The 20067-nt window shown below is 43.3% G+C and overlaps 1 protein-coding gene across 5 annotated transcripts in view; it reads right to left on the bottom strand.

Moving 5' to 3' along the window:
- Positions 1-19767, bottom strand: part of ache (acetylcholinesterase (Yt blood group)) — a 57202-nt gene extending 37435 nt beyond the window's left edge. The window contains exon 1 of one of the 5 annotated variants that reach the window (XM_070549664.1): positions 19704-19767. The gene's annotated coding sequence lies outside the window, so the exon portion shown is untranslated. Of the gene's footprint in view, positions 1-8884; positions 9086-19703 lie in introns of those variants that run through there. The other 4 variants (XM_070549665.1, XM_054734252.2, XM_054734254.2 and 1 more) reach the window with 4 other exon arrangements.
- Between the last annotated feature and the right edge of the window lie 300 nt (positions 19768-20067).

Below are 20067 nucleotides of genomic sequence, written 5' to 3'. Positions count from 1 at the left end.
TACTCCCAGCAGGGCTCTGAGGTCCTTAGGAAGCAGTCAGCTGGTGGAACCGGATCAGAACCAAACAGGGTGAATTTGCTTTTAGCTGCTGCTCACAGATGGAATCAGCTTTCTCATGACCTCAGATGTGCCCCAACTCTAGAAATGTTTAAATCAAAGTTGAAAACCTTCATGTTTTCATCAGTTTTTGAATAAATGCTCTTATTCTGCACCTTCTGCGCTGTAACTGCTCACCCTTTCACTTTAACTTAGTTTCTTTAAAAAAATGTTAATTGTATTTTCTGTCACGTTAATTTTAATGTTCTTGCTAATAAGGGAAAGCTGAATTGCCTCTGTGTGTGAAATGCTGTATAAATAAAGCTGCCTTGCATTATGGGCCCAAATTACAATCAGATTTGTTTTGTTATGTCGATATAATAAAGGTGACATTTGTTCTGATCTGAGTCTGAACAAATCACACCGGGCAGCAACTTTTTAGAGAGCTATTTGAATCCTGATTATTACAGCAAGAGTTGTAAAAGTCCATCAGTGGTTCAATTCAATTCAGTTCAATTCAAATTTATTTATATAGCGCCAAATCACGACAAGTCGTCTCAAAGCACTTCACATGGTAAATATTCCAATACAGGTCAGTTCCTGGATCACTCTGACCTGTGACCCCCAAACTGGAAGCGTGGCTCTAACAGATCTCAGGAACAACCTCAGACATGTCTAGCCAGAAGAAAAACACTGTTCTTGGAGCAGCTGAGATATGAAGAAAAACGATAAAACGATGTACAGCACCACCGCTGATTCTGGTTGCCAGCTCGTTGATTAGTTTATTGACCCTTCATGACCCTCTGGAAGTGAGTTGTACAATAATGTGTAGAAATAATGATGATTTAACTACCTCCTACTTTCACAAAGAACAATTATGGTACCACATATATAATCCTTTACTCCCCCACATTCCTAACTGGGTCCAATGGACCCCACTTGCTGTTTATTTAATTTTATTTTCATTTTTTGGGAGGAGTGAGCACCACCTCACCCCTGCTATGTGGACCTCAAGGAAGAAACCATCAAGCCGGGCTCAACCATCCCAAACTGGAGGGGTCACTGGAAAGAACAGATTTCAAAGTATGAACGTAGTGGAGTGTGGGTAAATGAACAACAATGGCCGGAGACAGTTGTCCTCCACCCATCAGGCTGCTGTTTATGTTTGGTAATGTATGGTTGTCAGGGTAACGGGATCAGCTGTGAGGGATAGGAAGCAGCTGTGTATCCTACATGGTAGGGGCCATCTGAGAGTGTACAAGGCTACCTTTCCCTGGTAATCCTTCAAAATCTCATTCAGTCACATGATCAGAGCCTTCTAACGTTCCCCTCTTGGCCTTTCGGAAGGCAGGTTCTTATGTCAGTTTTACGTGACCAAGCACAAAAGTACACCTAAACAAACTGAGTCGCAGGCAGCTAGTGTCCACCACCCCAACCTTAAAGAGTGTGGCATCAAGCGACCAGCTGATAAATCCTGTTGTTCTTGGGGTTGAGGACACATTCCTGATGAAATCATGACTTCCTGGTCAGGTTTTTACACGATACTTCATCCAGAGTAGTTCTGCTCACCTGATCTTAGTCTGAGTTCAGTCGTGGGTTGATGCTGACTAGGGCTGCACGATATTAGGAAAACCTGCGATATTCGATAACAGTGCTTAATATTGCGATATCGATATTACTCGCGATAAATGAACAAATACTAAAGTATGCAGTGTTGATGTCGTCTGGCGTGTGACGTCTGCTCTGGGTTCAAAGCAAACAAAAACTAATGCATGAATTCCATTACAACATAACATTTTTATTGCAAAAATATGCAGCTGCACCTGCTACTGTATTAGCAGCTGCACCTGCTACTGTATTAGCAGCTGCACCTGCTACTGTATTAGCAGCTGCACCTGCTACTGTATTAGCAGCTGCACCTGCTACTGTATTAGCAGCTGCACCTGCTACTGTATTAGCAGCTGCACCTGCTACTGTATTAGCAGCCGCACCTGCTACTGTATTAGCAGCTGCACCTGCTACTGTATTAGCAGCCGCACCTGCTACTGTATTAGCAGCTGCACCTGCTACTGTATTAGCAGCTGCACCTGCTACTGTATTAGCAGCTGCACCTGCTACTGTATTAGCAGCTGCACCTGCTACTGTATTAGCAGCAAAACAACAAACTGCAAGCATGCAGTTTCTCAGTGACTTTAAAACATCACCACCACCATAAAACTTTTTCTGATGCTCCAAATACAGAAAAACATCTCTTACCAGGGTTTTTGAATAAATAAATAAAATCAGAAAATAAGTTTAAATGTTAAATAATAGTTAACATCACTTAAATGCAACAGCAAATTCTCTCATAGCTACTGAACATTTTCTCCACTTATGTGGTTATGATAGAAGGCTGTTGCTGTAATTGGGAAGTGAACTGTGCTGGGCCAAACTAGGAGAATATTAAGATTTTCTGAGGGAAAGAGAAAAACAATTGTCTACCTTTCAGAAGAGGAACTGGCAAAAAACTACATGGAAAATATGTGAAAACGTTTGTTTTTAACCCCAAATTGAACAAGTTTACCTAGATCTTAAAAAGCAGCTCAGATGATGAAACTGCAACTATGATTCTGATAACAAGCTAACACATTGAACTAGCTCCTCTTAAGATAACCGGCTAGCAGAGCTTCTGACTGACAGTTTATGTGCAGCAGCAAATCAACTATCCTGATTAACAAGGTTATTAAAGCTCATAAAGGAAAAATCACTTTGATGTGTGGGGGAACTTTTCCAGGCCCTTTTTAGCAGGGTGGGACTGGGAGGAGAGTGCTGCTGTAGCCGTTTAGCTGGAAGCTAACCGGAGCCTGGGGCTAACGGTGGGTTGGTTCACCGGCACGTGTCGGAGTCAGCCCGGTTATTATCAGCTGCTTAACGACACCGAGCGGACTCACGTTCACGTTTGAAAGCAGCGCTGATTCCAGAAACCTCAGCACAAAGTTCGTTCGTTAATCTGAGCCAGCATGACGAACAAGGGAAGCGAGCGGCAGCGGAAAGCGGGGGCGGAGCGGAGATAGTGGAATTTTGGGGTAAGGGCGTATATTTATGTCGATGGGTAAGGGTCTACGTAGGGGTGGGCGTATTACGTGAACGGACCCATCTGATTGGCCGCATATCAGAGGGGCTACATTTGATTGGTCAAATAATACTTCCGCATAAAAAACAGAGCTGGTTTACGAAAAGCTGATGAATGACAGGGATGGAAATGTTTGAACCAAACATTTATCACCGTTTGTGACGTGCTTTGCGATGGGCTTTTTGCACGTCCTGTTATCGCGATGACGAAAATTTTTCGATATATTGTGCAGCCCTAATGCTGACTAAAGGAGCAGCACACTTTTAGGACTTGAACAAAGTCTGCTGAGGATTTTGTTGTCGTAGGTAAATGTCTCACACACACACACAAGCACGCGCACACACACCCACGCACACACACACACACACGCATTGTTTTTTAAAATCAAATTCACTGACATGAGAAAAAGATATCGGTTGGAATCAGAAATTTCTAGAAGGATACATTTTCTATTCATTGCCCAGCCCCACTATAAACTAACAGCTGTATTAGCCACAGAGACCTATCTGCTCCTAACCGAGCACCAGAGCGCCTGCAGCTCTCGGCTGGTTCCAGCAGAGTTTGTCTACGGGTGGGCAGATATTTGTTTGATATGATAAACCATACATGTCATTTCCTGCATAAGTCTACTCTGGGTTAGGTTAGATGTTTTAATTAAGGGACCTGCTACTGCTGCAAGCAGGGACCTTACTGTTCTTCGCTGGAGGACTTGTTCTCTATTATTTTATTGCGGACGTTAATGTGGCTCAAAGGGCAGCATGTCCCCCCACAAAGTACACAACAAAACGAGCGCCTCGGCTGTGGGAGGTGTGCTATTATTTGTTTTGAGTGTTTCGATTTACCATGGTAAAATTATTAGCTAAAAATGTGTGCCACTCTAAATTAGCTAAATTATCAATGAAAGATGCGTGTAATTAATTTATTGATTAGATCGTAGGCCTTCTGATTTAGGTTTTTTGACCTTCACGTCAACCAAATAGGGGTGGGCAATATAAACGATATAAGGTAGAAACGATATAAAATTGGGTAATGATAGTTTTTGGCTATATCGCAATACCGCGATAACACATGACTTCACTAAGATGTGCACCTTGCAGACATTGGGACAACAGAATGGCAGTGACTGCAAGCATGGAGTGGGCGGAGGAGGAGGCCTAAAGTGGCATATATTTGCCACATGAGGATATTTAAAAGCATGTCATTTTGACATATATAAATAGAGGATAAAATATATCGCAATATATATCGTTACCGCACATGCTTTAGATTATATCGCAATATAGATTTGAGGCCATATCGCCCAGCCCTACAACCAAATATCATTATTTTGGGTTTTTCACCCCAACAACCTCTATAGCTTGTGCCAGCAGGCAAATTCCTTTTTCAACTTATTCAGGAACTTTCTAGTTTAATGTTATGCTTACATCTGGAATTTCTTCACTGGGCCTATAAGTCACAAACACCTGAGCTCATTTCTATGAAGAATGTAATTTATAAAGTGGGAATTGTGTGCATATGTGCTCAACCAGTGTTTTATAGGTTGGAAAATGTATTTGTGTGGGTAAAAAAACTTTTAGCTGAGCTTAAATAGAGTTTTAGTAAGGATTATTTGCAAAGTTTTATAAATGAGGTCCCAATTCTGTAGTTAAGCAGGAAGTCTTAGGGACAATATTAGGGATGTAAGAAAATGTCGATTATGGCAAAATATTGTGATATTTTCCCCAGCGATATTATATCGATATTCAAAAGCTGTGTATCGAAAATATCGATATCGCAATATATCGTGATATTTTTCTTGCAAAAATGTATCGATAATCAAAAGTCGTGTATCTAATTTTTGGAAGAATTTACATGGAAACATTTGTGTAATTTCTTTTCTTGTGGTGCAATTCAAACGCCGACCACTAGTTGGCAGCAGTGTGTAATGGGTTTTGTTTCCACCATTCAAATGTAAATCCCTCTGTTATGGTTAAACATGTTAAGTATCAGTTTGGACTGTTTATTGAATTTTCCTATAATAAATTTAGTCTAAAAAATCGCCAATATCATCTGACTGAATGTATCGCAACATATCGTGATATATTGTATCGTCTCCCCTGTATCGTAATACGTATTGTATTGCCAGAATTTCACCAATACACATCCCTAGACAATATATAAACTGTACATATACATATACACACACTAGGGCTGGGCGATATGGCCTAAAATCAATATCCCGACATATTGAGGATTTCACCTCGATAACGATAAATGGACGATAACTACAGGTGTGCGCGGAAACAAAAGTTGTGCACTAGATGGGGCTGTCACGTGTATTACGCTGTCACATTTTCACGTGAGTCAAGGTGGTACAGCTTCTTAAAGGGACACGAACGTTGCCAACCTACACACATCTTTTCCTTTATTATTATCAAATTTATAGACATGGGAAAAATAATCTCGATAAGAGTCAGAAATTTTGATAATGATAAATTTTCGATTTATTGCCCAGCCCTAACACACACACACACACACACACACACACACACACACACACACATATATATATATATATAAACAAATAAACCAAAAACTAAAATGTGTCTCTACATTGTGTGTGTGTGTGTGTGTGTGTAGGCGGGCAGCAATCTAACAGAAGTAAATACTGGGAGAAAGTTATGTTTTGTGATCCTTAGATGATAACATGACCTGAACAAACTGCCAGACTATAGTCATGGAAAAGGTTTCCTTAGCTCTGACATGAAGTCTTCATTCCAGTGACTGAGCAGGATTAATACATCTGGATTAGACCACAACGGCCAGTTGTCTAACAGAGTAAATAACAGATGAAGGTTCTCCCTGTGAGTGGGGAGATGGTATGTTCCGATGTGAGGCTTCGGCAGCTTTAGAACGGCAACAAGCGAAGGTGACATTCATCCCTCTGTGTGCTTTTAAACATCACAGACCCGCTCTAGAAATAGAACTCATTGGTGTCAAATGTGGCATGTTCTTCCATGCCAGGACAACCCCCCTCCAACCAGCACACACATGTTGGTTTGTGGTCTACTTCTGCTTCAGCGTCATGAGGCTCAGCCCAGCTTGAAGTGCACATGGTACATGTACACTGGATGCGTTTCTATGGAGGCCCATTAAAATTTTAATTAGAGCTGCACGATATTAGGAAAACCTGCGATATTCGATAACAGTGCTTAATACTGCGATATCGATATTACTCACGATAAATGAACAAATACTAAAGTATGCAGTGTTGATGTCGTCTGGCGTGTGACATCTGCTCTGGGGTCAAAGCAAACAAAAACTAATGCATGAACTCCATTACAAAATAACATTTTTATTGCAAAAACATGCAGCTGCACCTGCTACTGTATTAGCAGCAAAACAACAAACTGCATGCACGCAGTTTCTCAGTGACTTTTAAACATCACCTCCACCATAAAACTTTTTCTGATGCTCCAAATACAGAAAAACATCCCTGACCAGGGTTTTTGAATAAATAAAAAAATCAGAAAATAAGTTTAAATGTTAAATAATAGTTAACATCACTTAAATGCAACAGCAAATTCTCTCATTGCTACTGAGCATTTTCTCCACTTATGTGGTTATGATATAAGGCTGTTGCTGTAATTGGGAAGTGAACTGTGCTGGGCCAAACTAGGAGAATATTAGGATTTTTTGAGGGAAAGAGAAAAACAATTGTCTACCTTTCAGAAGAGGAACTGGCAAAAAAAACTACATGGAAAATATGTGAAAACGTTTGTTTTTAACCCCAAATTGAACAAGTTTACCTAGATCTTAAAAAGCAGCTCAGATGATGAAACTGCAACTATGATTCTGATAACAAGCTAACACATTGAACTAGCTCCTCTAAGACAACCGGCTAGCAGAGCTTCTGACTGACAGTTTAAGTGCAGCAGCAAATCAACTATCCTGATTAACAAGGTTATAAAAGCTCATAAATGAAAAATCACTTTGATGTGTGGGGGAACTTTTCCAGGCCCTCTTTAGCAGGGTGGGACTGGGAGGAGAGTGCTGTAGCCTTTTAGCTGGAAGCTAACCGGAGCCTGGGGCTAACACTAGCGACATGAAGGTGGGTTGGTTCACCGGCACGTGTCGGAGTCAGCCCGGTAAAAATGATTAACGACACCGAGCGGACTCGCGTTCACGTTTGAAAGCAGCGCTGATTCCAGAAACCTCAGCACAAAGTGTGTTCGTTAATCTGAGCCAGCATGACGAACAAGGGAACAGCGCCGCTAACTCAGTTCGGGTGTTGCTTTCCATCCTAAGCGTCTACGTAGGGGGCGGGCGTGTTACGTGAACGGACCCATCTGATTGGCCGCATATCAAAAGGACTACATTTGATTGGTCAAATAATACTTCCGCGTAAAAAACAGCTGGTTTACAAAAAGTTGATGTATGACACGGATGAAAATGTTTGAACCAAACATTTATTGCCATTTTTGCCGTGTTTTGCGATGGGCCTGTCGCACGTCCTGTTATCGCGATGACGATAATTTTTCAATATATTGTGCAGCCCTAATTTAAATGCTTCATTTATGCTCTCTCGCCTGAACAGGTGCATCTAGAGTTTTCCGACTGATAACATTCAAAACACTGAAAACGAAGTTGGAGGCAGGAGCCGGTGATTTATCCTTGATCAGTGATGGATGGCAGCTGGCAACCACTGCCAGCATAGCATCCAGATGTCCACGGTGGCACCCCCCACCCCCAACGGGATAAAATGTTTTAGGTTGAAAACACATAAAACTATTCGCTTGTGTGGAGTAATGACTAAAACAGGAATCCAGCAGAAGTTAACGAAGAAGCACCCCAAATGCTCGTGGCGGATTTAGAACACCTGCAACGCCTCAGTTTGGTTTCTGTAAGTCAGACGAGTGAAACATGTTTGGGAGGAGCTGAACTGCTGCATCTGTTTACAAACTCACCACAGGTCCCACATTAAACTAGAGCCACACAAACCAACTCATATGTTTTATTGTCCCCCACATTAGTTGCCACCAGTCAGACGCTGTGGGATACTGGGTTTATTACTGTGACTCCGTCTTCCTGAACTCACCAGCCCAGTGAAGCAGCAGCATTAATATTACAGCAGCAGAGAAAACCCAGCTCCTGTCCTGAGATAAGACTGGAGGAGTAAACCAGCAGTGGAACACCTACTAGAACTGGATCCTTCAGCTAAAACCAGGAGCAGGAAGCACAGGTCAGACCAGAAGAGCTACCCGGATCAGGTGTTGTCTGCAGCCCAGAACCTGCACTCCAACACTGCTGGTGAGCACATGGGCCCGGTCCTGCAGGACCGGTTCTGCACCTGTCTCCTCCAGCTGCAGCTTCTCCTCACAGCAACACAGCAGCAGCACAGCAGGCTGCGGTTCGGAGACGGTACCGACCCACGTTTCGCGAGCCTTGTTTACCACATCCAGTCCGACAGTGATGCGCACGTCGCTAACAGCCGGACCCGGTTCTGGTTCTGTGAAGTCGAAGGAATGGCCGAACCAGTGAGCACTGATGTACTGAGAAATCAGAGCTGGTTCCAAACTAGTCACGCGCGAGACCAGCCGTATTTAGCCAGAACTTAAAAAAAAAACAGGAGGAAATAAACGTGTTTTCTCAGATTTTTGTATTGTTGCTGCTCATTTAACTGCAATGTTGCAAATGAAACTGTCAGACATGTTATAACATCATAAGAGATGAATAATGAAATTGTTCCGGACTTACCCGGCTTCTGTAGCGGAGCGAACCGACCGCACTACCCGCTGCGGGTCTTCCCTCTGCCTGCTCGGACCCTGGTCAGCAGCTAGCGGACCAATGGCTGACTGTTTCCCTAAAGAGAGACGTCTCAGGCGGACTGTAAAACGAAATGTCGATATCACCTCCTTCCAGCAGCAATGCATTCATCACACATCAGCTGGGCCGAACCGCAGTGCTGGGACAGTAGGGGGAGACTACTCCTAATAAATACCGCCTCTGAGCATCAAAATACCGTATTTCATCGCGAGAAATTGTGTGAATCTCGGTGCCAAATCTCTGCCCACTGCAGTGGGTCCGCCATATTGGGAGGTGCCGCCAACCAGCAAAAACACTGAAGTCAAGTATTTTACTTTTTTTTTTTACAAGGTTGCATTTGTAGAATATATAAACATCTTGTTTCTTGTTATTTATAAGCTGTTAAATACTCAAAAAGACAGATTTTCAGCATGAGGCAATGACAAAAGTTACTTAAATCATGGAAGTTTATATTATATTTATAGCTAGTCATTTTGAACAAGGGTGACAACAAATTGCGTCCCTGGAAAAATACAAACTATAATCTGGTATCAGTGTGCATTTCCAGAAGTGCACTGTAAAATCATAGGCTTTTGGAGGAACACAGGTACAACACAGGTTGGGTCTGATCACATTCTTTTTTCACTCCAAGGGAATTGGCGCTACGCATCACCACACACAAAAGGAACCCAAATCATGTCTCCTCCCACATATGTCACATCCTGTCTTCCGGGTGTGAGTGGAGCCTCCTGGTGGTCTGCCACCCCCCTCCCAGAACACTCAGAACAGCCCCTAAAGCCTGCCACACACGAGAGCAAACTGCTGAGCAAACGGCCTCGAATGTGTGCGCCTGATTTTCACTGATGGGCCATTCCCATCTGTACCGGGCCGGCCCGGGCCGGGTAGCGTAGGTTGTTGACATATCTGGGTGGCCTGGTATTTTTCCGGGCCAACCAAGGCTCATTCTCAGCCCTCTTCTCGAGGGGGTCTGCTTCAGGCCGACCAGGGCCAACACACCCACTGCTGACAGCAAATTCACACCTTCCATTAGAGCAAGCCTCTGATTGGTGGGTAGAATCAGCCCACATGGTCTTAAGGCAAGGATGTGTGGAATCAACCGGGCCAGGCTGGGGCCGACTGGGGCTACCCGGCCCGGGCCGACCCAGTACAGATGGGAATGGCCCATGAGTTTTCCGCCTCATGAGGCGCCGAGGTGCATATCTGACCGGTTTGATATTTTCTGCCTCACAGGGGGTAGAAACTCACTGTGTGCGCACTACGTGAGCTGCTGGCTGAGCTGAAATATTCTAGTGGCCAATCAAAGAGCATTCTCCACTCACATGACCCCAAGATGGCAGCCCCCCGTCCGCATGTCAGAAAATAAACAAAACGGAGACAGAGCTGGATCATGAATTCTTCGACGGGGTAAAATGACCGTCATAAATTGGTTGCAGGGGTGTTTGTTGGACATCATGGCAAATGAAAACAAAACCTTAACTTGCTAAATCCCGAGGGACAAATAAGTGGGGCAACCCATGGTGAATCTACCCCGGGACCAAAACGGAAGGTCCGTTGGCCCAACTGCAGAACCAGGGACTCAATTTTCACCATGCTAGTGTGCGTGGCAACCTCGGGACTTCAATTTTTAATGAATGGGGAAAGGTTTAAATGGTGCCCCCTAGTGTGATAGTGGACCTTGGCACATTGGCATGTTATGCATTCCTGAACAAACTTGCGCAAACCAGGCCACACAAACTTGGACCCAACCAACTTTACTGAGGCATTAACCCCTGGGTGGGACAGTGAATGCAGGGAGTCAAAAACGCAGCATTGCCACAAAGCCAGGACCAGGGGGCGGGGGTGACCTGTGGAGAAATCTCAGATCAAGGCTGGCTGGCCATCTTGCATCTGGCTCTCACCTAGCTTCAAACCCGTAGATGTAGTCTGGAGTGCCTGAATGTCAGCGTTGGTGTGCTGGTCAACTGCCATAGCTGAAAAGTCGATGCTGAATAAAACCAGTCAACATGCGTGTAAGGCAGCCTGCCACAGTGTTGGAATGCTTGCCACGTGCAGGATGTCTGTCATGAACTCTGAAATAGCAGCGCAATATCGCTGCTGACCACGGTTCTGTTGTTTAGGACATTGCAAAAACCAAAGGTTTGTGATCAACATACGCAGTGAACTAGTCCTAATCCTGATTCTCACCCAGTGTAACCCTTCTGTCGTTTTGAATGTCACGAGGTTTGTACTGTGCCCAGTGTGTACTTATGTTCTCAAGTGTGTTGTGTGTGCATGTGGGTATGTGTGTGCGCGTGTGCGAGTGTCACTGGGTTGGCAGGGGTTAATTGTCAATGACACTTGTGGGATATATGGGGTCTTTTTAATCTGTAACGCACTTTGAGTTACATTTTCTGTATGAAAAGCACTTTATAAAGTTTGATTGATTGATTGACTGAAGTGCTGTGCTTAAAGCAGCAGTCTGAAGATTTCCCCTTTCAGAAATTATGTATGATTTTTCAGAAATCCGTAAAAGTGATTGTTTTATCATGTACTGTGATATAGTGTAAGCAGCACGTCATATTTTTTAAGCTAAGCACACCCCCTGCCCCGTAGAGCTCCGTGCAATAGGAAGCTGAGCGCTGACTCGAACTAACCAATAGTGTTACACTAGAAGCACCTCGGCTGATGCAGAATGGATGAATTTTTCACGGACAAGTAAGTCTTTGAAACATAATTATGAAAACACAACAGAACATTCCAGACCAGGAAGCAGAGTCGTAGTTTAACCCACCCCTCTGCAGCTTCTGTACTGTTACTCACCCACTATCCCATAGAGACATTGTCCTGCCCACGGCCAAAATCACACAGATTAAATATCAGGCTTAATAAAGCAAATCATGGAAATCTCATAAATATTAGAACAAATTCAACTGAGCAGAAAACTAGAAAAATTAAATGTGGGTTGCTGAACATTAGATCCATTTTTTCTAAGACTTTGTTAGTTAATGAGTTGATTTGTGATAATCAGATCTCTTTGCTCTCTCTCACAGAATCCTGGCTGCAGCAAGAGGACTATGTTAGCTTAAACGAGTCGACTCCTTCAAATTATTTAAATCATCATATTGCTCGAAGTACAGGGCGAGGAGGAGGAGTGGCAACCATTTTTCATTCGGACTTATTAATCAGTCCCTTACAGATTAATAGTTACAGTTCGTTTGAACATCTTATTCTTAGTTTTCCTAATCCAGATTGCAAAACTGTAAAACCACTCTTGTTTGTAGTTTTATATCGTCCACCAGGCCCTTACTCTGAGTTTTTGGATCAGATCTCTGATTTTTTATCTTATTTGGTGCTAAATACTGATAAAGTCATTGTAGTGGGGGATTTTAACATTCATGTGGACATTGAAAATGATAGCCTCAATGTAGCCTTTAGTAATATCTTAGACTCAATTGGTTTTACTCAAAGAATACATAGCTCCACCCACTCCTGCCATCATACATTGGACCTTGTTCTGACTTATGGTATTGAGTGTGAGGAAATAACAATCTTTCCACATAATCCAGTCCTCTCGGACCACTTTCTGATAACCTTTGAGTTTTTTATAACTGAGTTCTCGAGACATGAAAAAAAATTTCATTATAGTCGGTCTCTATCTGACAACGCAGTTGCGTCTTTTAAATCAACTGTTCCATCTTTACTGTCCTCAGCATCTCAGAGGCATGTAGCAGAAGGCAAAATTTTCAGTTCTAGCCCCTCACAAATTGATGCCTTAGTTCATCATGTTACTTCCTCTTTACGTGTGGTATTAGATGATGTTGCCCCTTTAAAAAAGAAGGTAATTAGGGACAGGAAGTTGGCTCCCTGGTTTAACTCTCATCTACGAGCCTTAAAACAAAACTCTAGGAAATTGGAGAGAACATGGCGCTCTACGTACCATGAGGAGGCCTACCTGTCCTGGAAAAATAGTCTTGTGCTTTATAAAAATAAGCTTCAACAAACTAGAACTGCTTATTTTTCAGCATTAATTGAGGAGAATAAGCATAATCCTAAATTTCTTTTCAGTACAGTTGCTAAACTTACGCGGAATCATAGCTCTCAGCCATCTATTCCCTTAGCCCTCAGCAGCAATGACTTCATGGGATTTTTTACAAGTAAAATTAATTCTATTAGAAACAACAGGACTCTAGAAGGTGCTATGTCAAATACAGGCCATTTACGTCACACTGTCACGTGGACTCACCCATCTTAACTTACGACGAAGAAGGCGGTTGCTGGTTTAGCATCTAGGAAACAGCAGAGAACCTCTAGTAATAAAGACTAGCTGTTCTTTGTGGGAATAAAACATCAACTTTTTAAAGCAATTGGAGTCAGTGGTAGAGTCACGTTGCTGTTAGCCGATCCAAGGTGAGATGCCAAAATATCAGGAAATAAGACACCAAGTTCTGTCATCTGAAGTTACTTTCTCCTCCAGCTGAATTTTACATCCTCAAACAGCTGCCCCTTCCACAGCATCCACGCCTAATAAAGACCACTGCAAATGCATATGAGTAAAGTTGACCTTAAACCCTTTACAGGGCACTCACTGAAGTAGTTAGTTAAAATTTCAACCCCAGGGTGTTATTGTGGTAAATAACTAAAGCGTATTTCTGTTGGTAAAATTTTCAAAAATATTTTTTTTTTCATACAGAAAATCAGAGAAAACAAAGTGATCAAATATGGACGTTGGCCCTGTTCTGGTGAAAGAAATCTCGTGATAAAATAACACAAACAAGTTCAATAAACATTATTATGAATAATACAGATGATTGTAAGACACGTTAGAATAATTTAGCTCATTTAAGAACATTACATCACTGTTGAATAATACAGACTATATCACAATTATTAAACATTCTAGTTTTATAAAAACACATTACTGTAGAATATTTTTAAAGGCCATTAAACAATAGGTATCATTTCTGACCAAATGTAAATCATTATATTATTTTAGAATATTTTATATTTGAGGATCTGCCTCAATGTCATCTACCTCCTGTTCATCATCATCACTGATGGTGAGATTGGTTGGCACGATAACTGTCCTCCCCCATTTCCCGGAGAATCTTAGTTTAAAACTGGAAAACATATTCAATAATATATTTGTTATTATTACTGTTACCATGAATATTAAGATTATGTCTAAAAAACAACAGATTTAACCTCAAAATATAGATAATTTATTTTACTTGTTCAGGGCATATGTCAATATATGGCAGATTTGATATGCAAACATACAGGAGGAGCACTGTGGTTTTCGTCCTGGCCGTGGAACACTGGACCAGCTCTATACCCTTAGGGGGGTCCTGGAGGGTGCATGGGAATTTGCCCAACCAGTCTACATGTGTTTTGTGGATTTGGAGAAGGCGTTTGACCGCGTCCCTCGGGGGGCCCTGTGGGGGGTACTCTGGGAGTATGGGGTACCAGGCCCTCTACGAGCTGTTAGGTCCCTGTATGACCGGTGTCAGAGCTTGGTCCGCATTGCTGGCAGTAAGTCGGGCTCATTCCCAGTGAGAGTTGGACTCCGCCAAGGCTGCCCTTTGTCACAGATTCTGTTCATAACCTTTATGGACAGGATTTCTAGGCACAGCCAAGGTGTGGAGGGCATCCGTTTTGGTGGCCTGTGGATCAGGTCTCTGCTTTTTGCAGATGATGTGGTCCTGTTGGCTTCATCAGAACGTGATCTTCAGCTTTCGCTGGAGCGGCTCGCAGCTGAGTGTGAAGCGGCTGGGATGAGAATCAGCTCCTCTAAATCTGAGACCATGGTCTTGATTCGGAAAAGGGTAGAATGCCTCCTCCGGGTCAGGGATGAGGTCCTGCCCCAAGTGGAGGAGTTTAAGTATCTCGGGGTCTTGTTCACGAGTGAGAGGAAGATGGAGCGTGAGATCGATAGGTGGATTGGTGCTGCATCTGCAGTACTGATCTGTTGTGGTGAAGAGAGAGCTGAGCTGGAAGGCAAAGCTCTGGATTTACCGGTCAATCTACATTCCTATCCTCACCTATGGTCATGAGCTTTGGGTAGTGACAGAAAGAACGAGATCGCGGATACAAGTGGCCGAAATGAGTTTAATCTGCAGAGTGGCTGGGCTCTCCCTTAGAGATAGGGTGAGAAGCTCGGTCATCCGGGAGGGGCTCGGAGTAGACCCGCTGCTCCTCCTCATCGAGAGGAGCCAGTTGAGGTGGCTCAGGCATCTCATTAGGATGCCTCCTGAACGCCACCCTGGTGAGGTTTTCTGGGCACGTCCAACCGGGAGGAGGCCTGATGTACATTATTTTTCAGTTTTGAGTAACCTTACCTTTTTTTTAACCTCTGGCAGTTTACCACTTAACTTTGTACCATTTCAAGCTATTAAAGTGCAATAAATAACTGGAACAATTGGGACGTTCTAAAACCTTTGACCGGTAGTGTAGATATATATGTAGACTATGCATATTAAATTATATTTACATAACACTTGTTTTTTACAGTGAAATATCCCTTGTGGTCTGGGCTAATCCCAGGTGTTCCTTAAAGGCCGGAGACATGGTGTTCATTATGGACAATCCATGACGATCACAGAAGTCCAATAACAAAACACCGCACAGATTCAGAGCATGCCCCCCCCCCCCCCCCTCCCAGGTGGGTAGTCTGAAACGTAGTTTGGTGCAGAAGCACAGACAACAGTCAGGACCGGAGCGAGGCTATCCTCTCGTTTACTGGGGTAAACCTGGTGGCAGCCCAGGGACGGGAAAACCCCAGTAAGTATCTAAAATATTTCTAAATGTTGCCGTGGTCCATAATGGGGTTTTTGTGAGTCTGTAGCACTGTTACAGTTCCTTTAAGAGATGCTTTGGTTGTGTGAATGAATGTTTAGAAATGCTTCTTAAAAAAACGATTGGTGACAGTTAGGGTAAGAACTAAATCCATTTGAAATGAAATACTAATCTTCATCTGAGGAGAGCTGACAGCAACCAGCCAGGAGGACTTTTCTCTGACACTTGGGTGCTGTGGTTTTGGCATTGATACACAAGTTTTCCTAACAGGTGTTGCATCATGGATTGGTAAGTGCATTCCTAAACTGGGGATGCATCCAAATTCCCTGTTATCTAAACCAAAGGCTTGGTATTCTTCCTGCAGCAGCTGCCTCACAATCTGCTGCTCATCGTCACCGATATGATCTAGATCAGCAGGGGGCTCCTAATCAGGTGGCTTTTCACTGAGCAGCATGTTGGTGGTGATCTCATTTGTTTGGAAGTGAGTCTGCGGACACCACAGCACACCTGATCTCATTGGCTTTCTAGAGGATTTGACCACGGTGGGGTCAGTTATCTCTCCAGGTGCCCCGTGAAACAGCTAGACTTTCTGGTTTTTACTTGGTTTATTCAACTCACCACCTTCAGAATGTGCAGTAGTTTAAGAAGGTAAAAAGAAGCTCAAAGAAACCAGACACATGCACTTTGTGTAAGATGACGAAAATAAAAATCCAGTTTTCTGTCAGATATTGGTTTTAGGAACTGGCTAATACGAGCAGCTTCACAAAGCCCCTGACCCCTTTTCCCTGTTGCTCATAGCTTGAGTTTGATGTGAAACACACAGGAGACCTGCTCCATGTCTGAAACCAGTTTGCTAACAGCTGGAAGGGAGCAGTCGCAGTATGTTGGCATCTTAGCAAAGTCCCAAAAGGGCTGAATTTGCATGGAGACACAACATCTGAGAGGATGGGCCTTCTTATCTCCCGGTCAGTTTACCCTACCATACCATAGTTTATTTATGGGCCATTCCCATCTGTACCAGGTCGGCCCGGGCCGGGTAGCCCCAGTCGGCCCAAGCCTGGCCCGGTTGATTCCACACATCCTTGTCTTAAGCCCATGTGGGCTGATTCTACCCACCAATCAGAGGCTTGCTCTAATGGAAGGTGTGAATTTGCTGTCAGCAGTGGGTGTGTTGGCCCTGGTCGGCCTGAAGCAGACCCCCTCGAGAAGAGGGCTGAGAATGAGCCTTGGTTGGCCCGGAAAAATACCAGGCCACCCAGATATGTAAACAACCTACGCTACCCGGCCCGGGCCGACCCGGTACAGATGGGAATGGCCCATTATATGGCACGTTTAAAACGCAGCAAGGGAGCTGCCCACAGTGCTGCACGGGCTAAAACAAAAGATAAAAATACCAGTCAAAAGCAGATAAAACATGATGAATCCTAAGAACACATTAAAACAATGACACAATAAAACACTAAAACGAGTCACTGTCTAAAAGCCAAATCGTAAAAGTGGGTCTTTAAACGAGATTTCAAAACCGCCAGTGATGGAGCCTGCCGAACTCCAGTGGGCAACGAGTTCCACAGCTTTGGGGCAGCGTGCACAAATGCTCGTTCACCCCGCGATTTGTATCGCATCCGCGGCGTACACAGCAGCAAAAGGTCAGCCGACCTCAACGTGCGCATGGGCACATATGGAGTGAGCAGGTCAGAGAGATAGGGAGGTGCCAGGTCGTTGAGTGCTTTAAATACAAAAGTCAATAACTTAAACTGAACTCTGACGCCTTTTGTTCTAGTCCGTCCTTTTAGTTGCTGCTCGGCGCGTTTTCTCCTGTCTTGTAGCTCCCATATGGTTAGTTCACTGATGACTCCTCAGTTTATTCCTTGAGGAATTTACCGGTCGATCTACGTCCCAACCCTCACCTATGGTCATGAGCTTTGGGTAATGACCGAAAGAACGAGATCGCGGATACAAGCGGCCGAAATGAGTTTCCTCCGTAGGGTGGCGGGGCTCAGCCTTAGAGATAGGGTGAGGAGCTCGGACATTCGGGAGGGACTCGGAGTAGAACCGCTGCTCCTCCGGATCGAAAGGAGTCAGTTGAGGTGGTTTGGGCATCTGGTCAGGATGCCTCCTGGACGCCTCCCTGGGGAGGTGTTTCGGGCATGTCCTGCCGGCAGGAGGCCCCCGGGTCGACCCAGGACACGTTGGAGAGGTTACATCTCCAATCTGGTCCGGGAACGCTTTGGGGTCCTGCCGGAGGAGCTGGTGGAAGTGGCCGGGGAGAGGACGGTCTGGAGCTCCCTAGTTGGGATGCTGCCCCCGCGACCCGGACCCAGATAAGCGGAGGAAGACGACGATGACGAGGACGAATTTTTCCACATTTCCACCAGACTCAACGAGAAGTTTATTCCATCATTTTTCTAAATATTTGTATTCATCATCATTTTTTCTTACAGATTCTCAGGAGGACTGTCCTTGTCTTTCTACTTTAACAACCCTCTGTCTCCTGTTTGTTCTCTGTCATCTGCTGTGTTTTGGGTCTATTCTTCAGTTTATGGGGCAGATCAGACAAGGAGTCAACTGAAAATAGCCCCTTAGTATGGTTCCTAGTGTTTTAACCTGCATCAACTCCCCTTAATAAAGACCTCACTGCTTTTATTACAGACTCAATGATTTTAGTGTCTCAGCAGCTCTTCAAAAAGACCAAAGCAAACACCGCGGCTCAGATTCATGACAGATCATTTACCTTTTGGTCCAGATTCTCCTCTTTAGCCGTACCTGTGGAAAACTTTCTCCACTGTAACTTCTGCTTCTGTGATGAATGCAGGCTTATTGGCTTTCTTCTCTGAAGGAATCGCATATGTGATACTTCTGTCTTCCGTAGGACGAGCATCACACTCTAGAATCTGCAGCCGTTTACTTAAAGAGTTCAGTATTTTTAAACGGGTGTCTAGAGGTTTGCCCGTGTCTGCTGAAGTTGTACACACTCCTGTTTGGGTCTGTGTGTCTTTGTTGTACTCTTGGTGAGGAGTGTGTTCCCGTGATGCACGTATGATTATTTTATGATACTCTTGGAAAACCGTGTCAAGTTAGGAGGTCATTCTGACCCACGTGCAGAATCAACCAAAGCACACAAGCAATAAAGGTAAGCCGATTTATTTACAATAATCAGATAATATGACTCTTGCTGTAGAGCTTCACGTGGCGTCTGGATGGAGAGATCACTGTTAGTCGGAGGCAGGGACGAAATTTTGATTTCAGAAGTGGGGGGGACACACCCGGCTTGTGCGGATTTGGGGTGGGGGTGTTATGTAAAGACCCTTTGACACGTCACATGCCCATCTCAATAATTTTTCCATCCTCAATATATATATATATATATATATATATATATATATATATATATATATATATATATATCAAAGTTAAAAAATGTACAACTCTATTATCATTAATATTTATTATCATTATTGAAGTGCAGTTTTGGCTGTTGACAATGGATAGGCCATTGTATTTATTGTTTTGGGTCTTTTTTTATTGTTTTTGGTGCAACATTTTCTAACAGGGAGTGAGATTCTTTTTTTTATTTAATTTTTGTTTGTTATTTTTATTCATTTAGAAGTTCTGGTTCTGGACATTTCAATGTTAAATGAAGGTTTATTTGTTGCATTTTAAAGGGTGTACTTGCATTATTATGACATATTAACATTATATTAGTGGTTATTTTGGTCTAGATAATGTTGACAATGATATTGTTTATCATCAACAATTTTTTTGGACAAAATATCATCCAGCAAAATTTGTTACTTTCCCAGGCCTAGTCAAAAGTATAAAAAGTATTTATACATAAACGGTCCCTCCTGAGATCTGGCCGTTATTTCATTTGCTGTGTTAGAGGACATGCTGAACTAATGTTTTACACATGATCATCACCCTAACATTTGTCACAATGATCAATTTTATGTCTATCGTATCTTCATTATTTCAACCTCACCTGTGAGCCTCCAGCCTCTGCTCCATCTCCTCCAGGCTCTCGTCCTCCATCTCCTACAGCCTCTCCTGCTGTACCTTCACCTGTCTCTCCTCCTGCATCTCTGTCGGTCACCTGAAAAAAAGATGCATGAACTATAAACAGTGGGAGATTTTGGAATGGAACAAACAGAAATATTTACAGGATGGTTCTAGTATGATTCACAATTATTATTAATATAATGTGTAAATTATTCATTACCAATTTGAGTGTATAAAAACATATTAAATATGTTTTTTCCCTTAAAAGTGTTTAAACAGTTGTTGCATTTCAACACACAAAAAATAAATGGAAAAAATAAGATAAATCTAATGAAAAGTGTACATCT

Source organism: Nothobranchius furzeri, chromosome 3 (assembly GCF_043380555.1).
Source record: "Nothobranchius furzeri strain GRZ-AD chromosome 3, NfurGRZ-RIMD1, whole genome shotgun sequence".
Lineage (NCBI taxonomy): Eukaryota > Metazoa > Chordata > Actinopteri > Cyprinodontiformes > Nothobranchiidae > Nothobranchius > Nothobranchius furzeri.
This window is presented reverse-complemented; position numbering and strand designations above follow the sequence as displayed.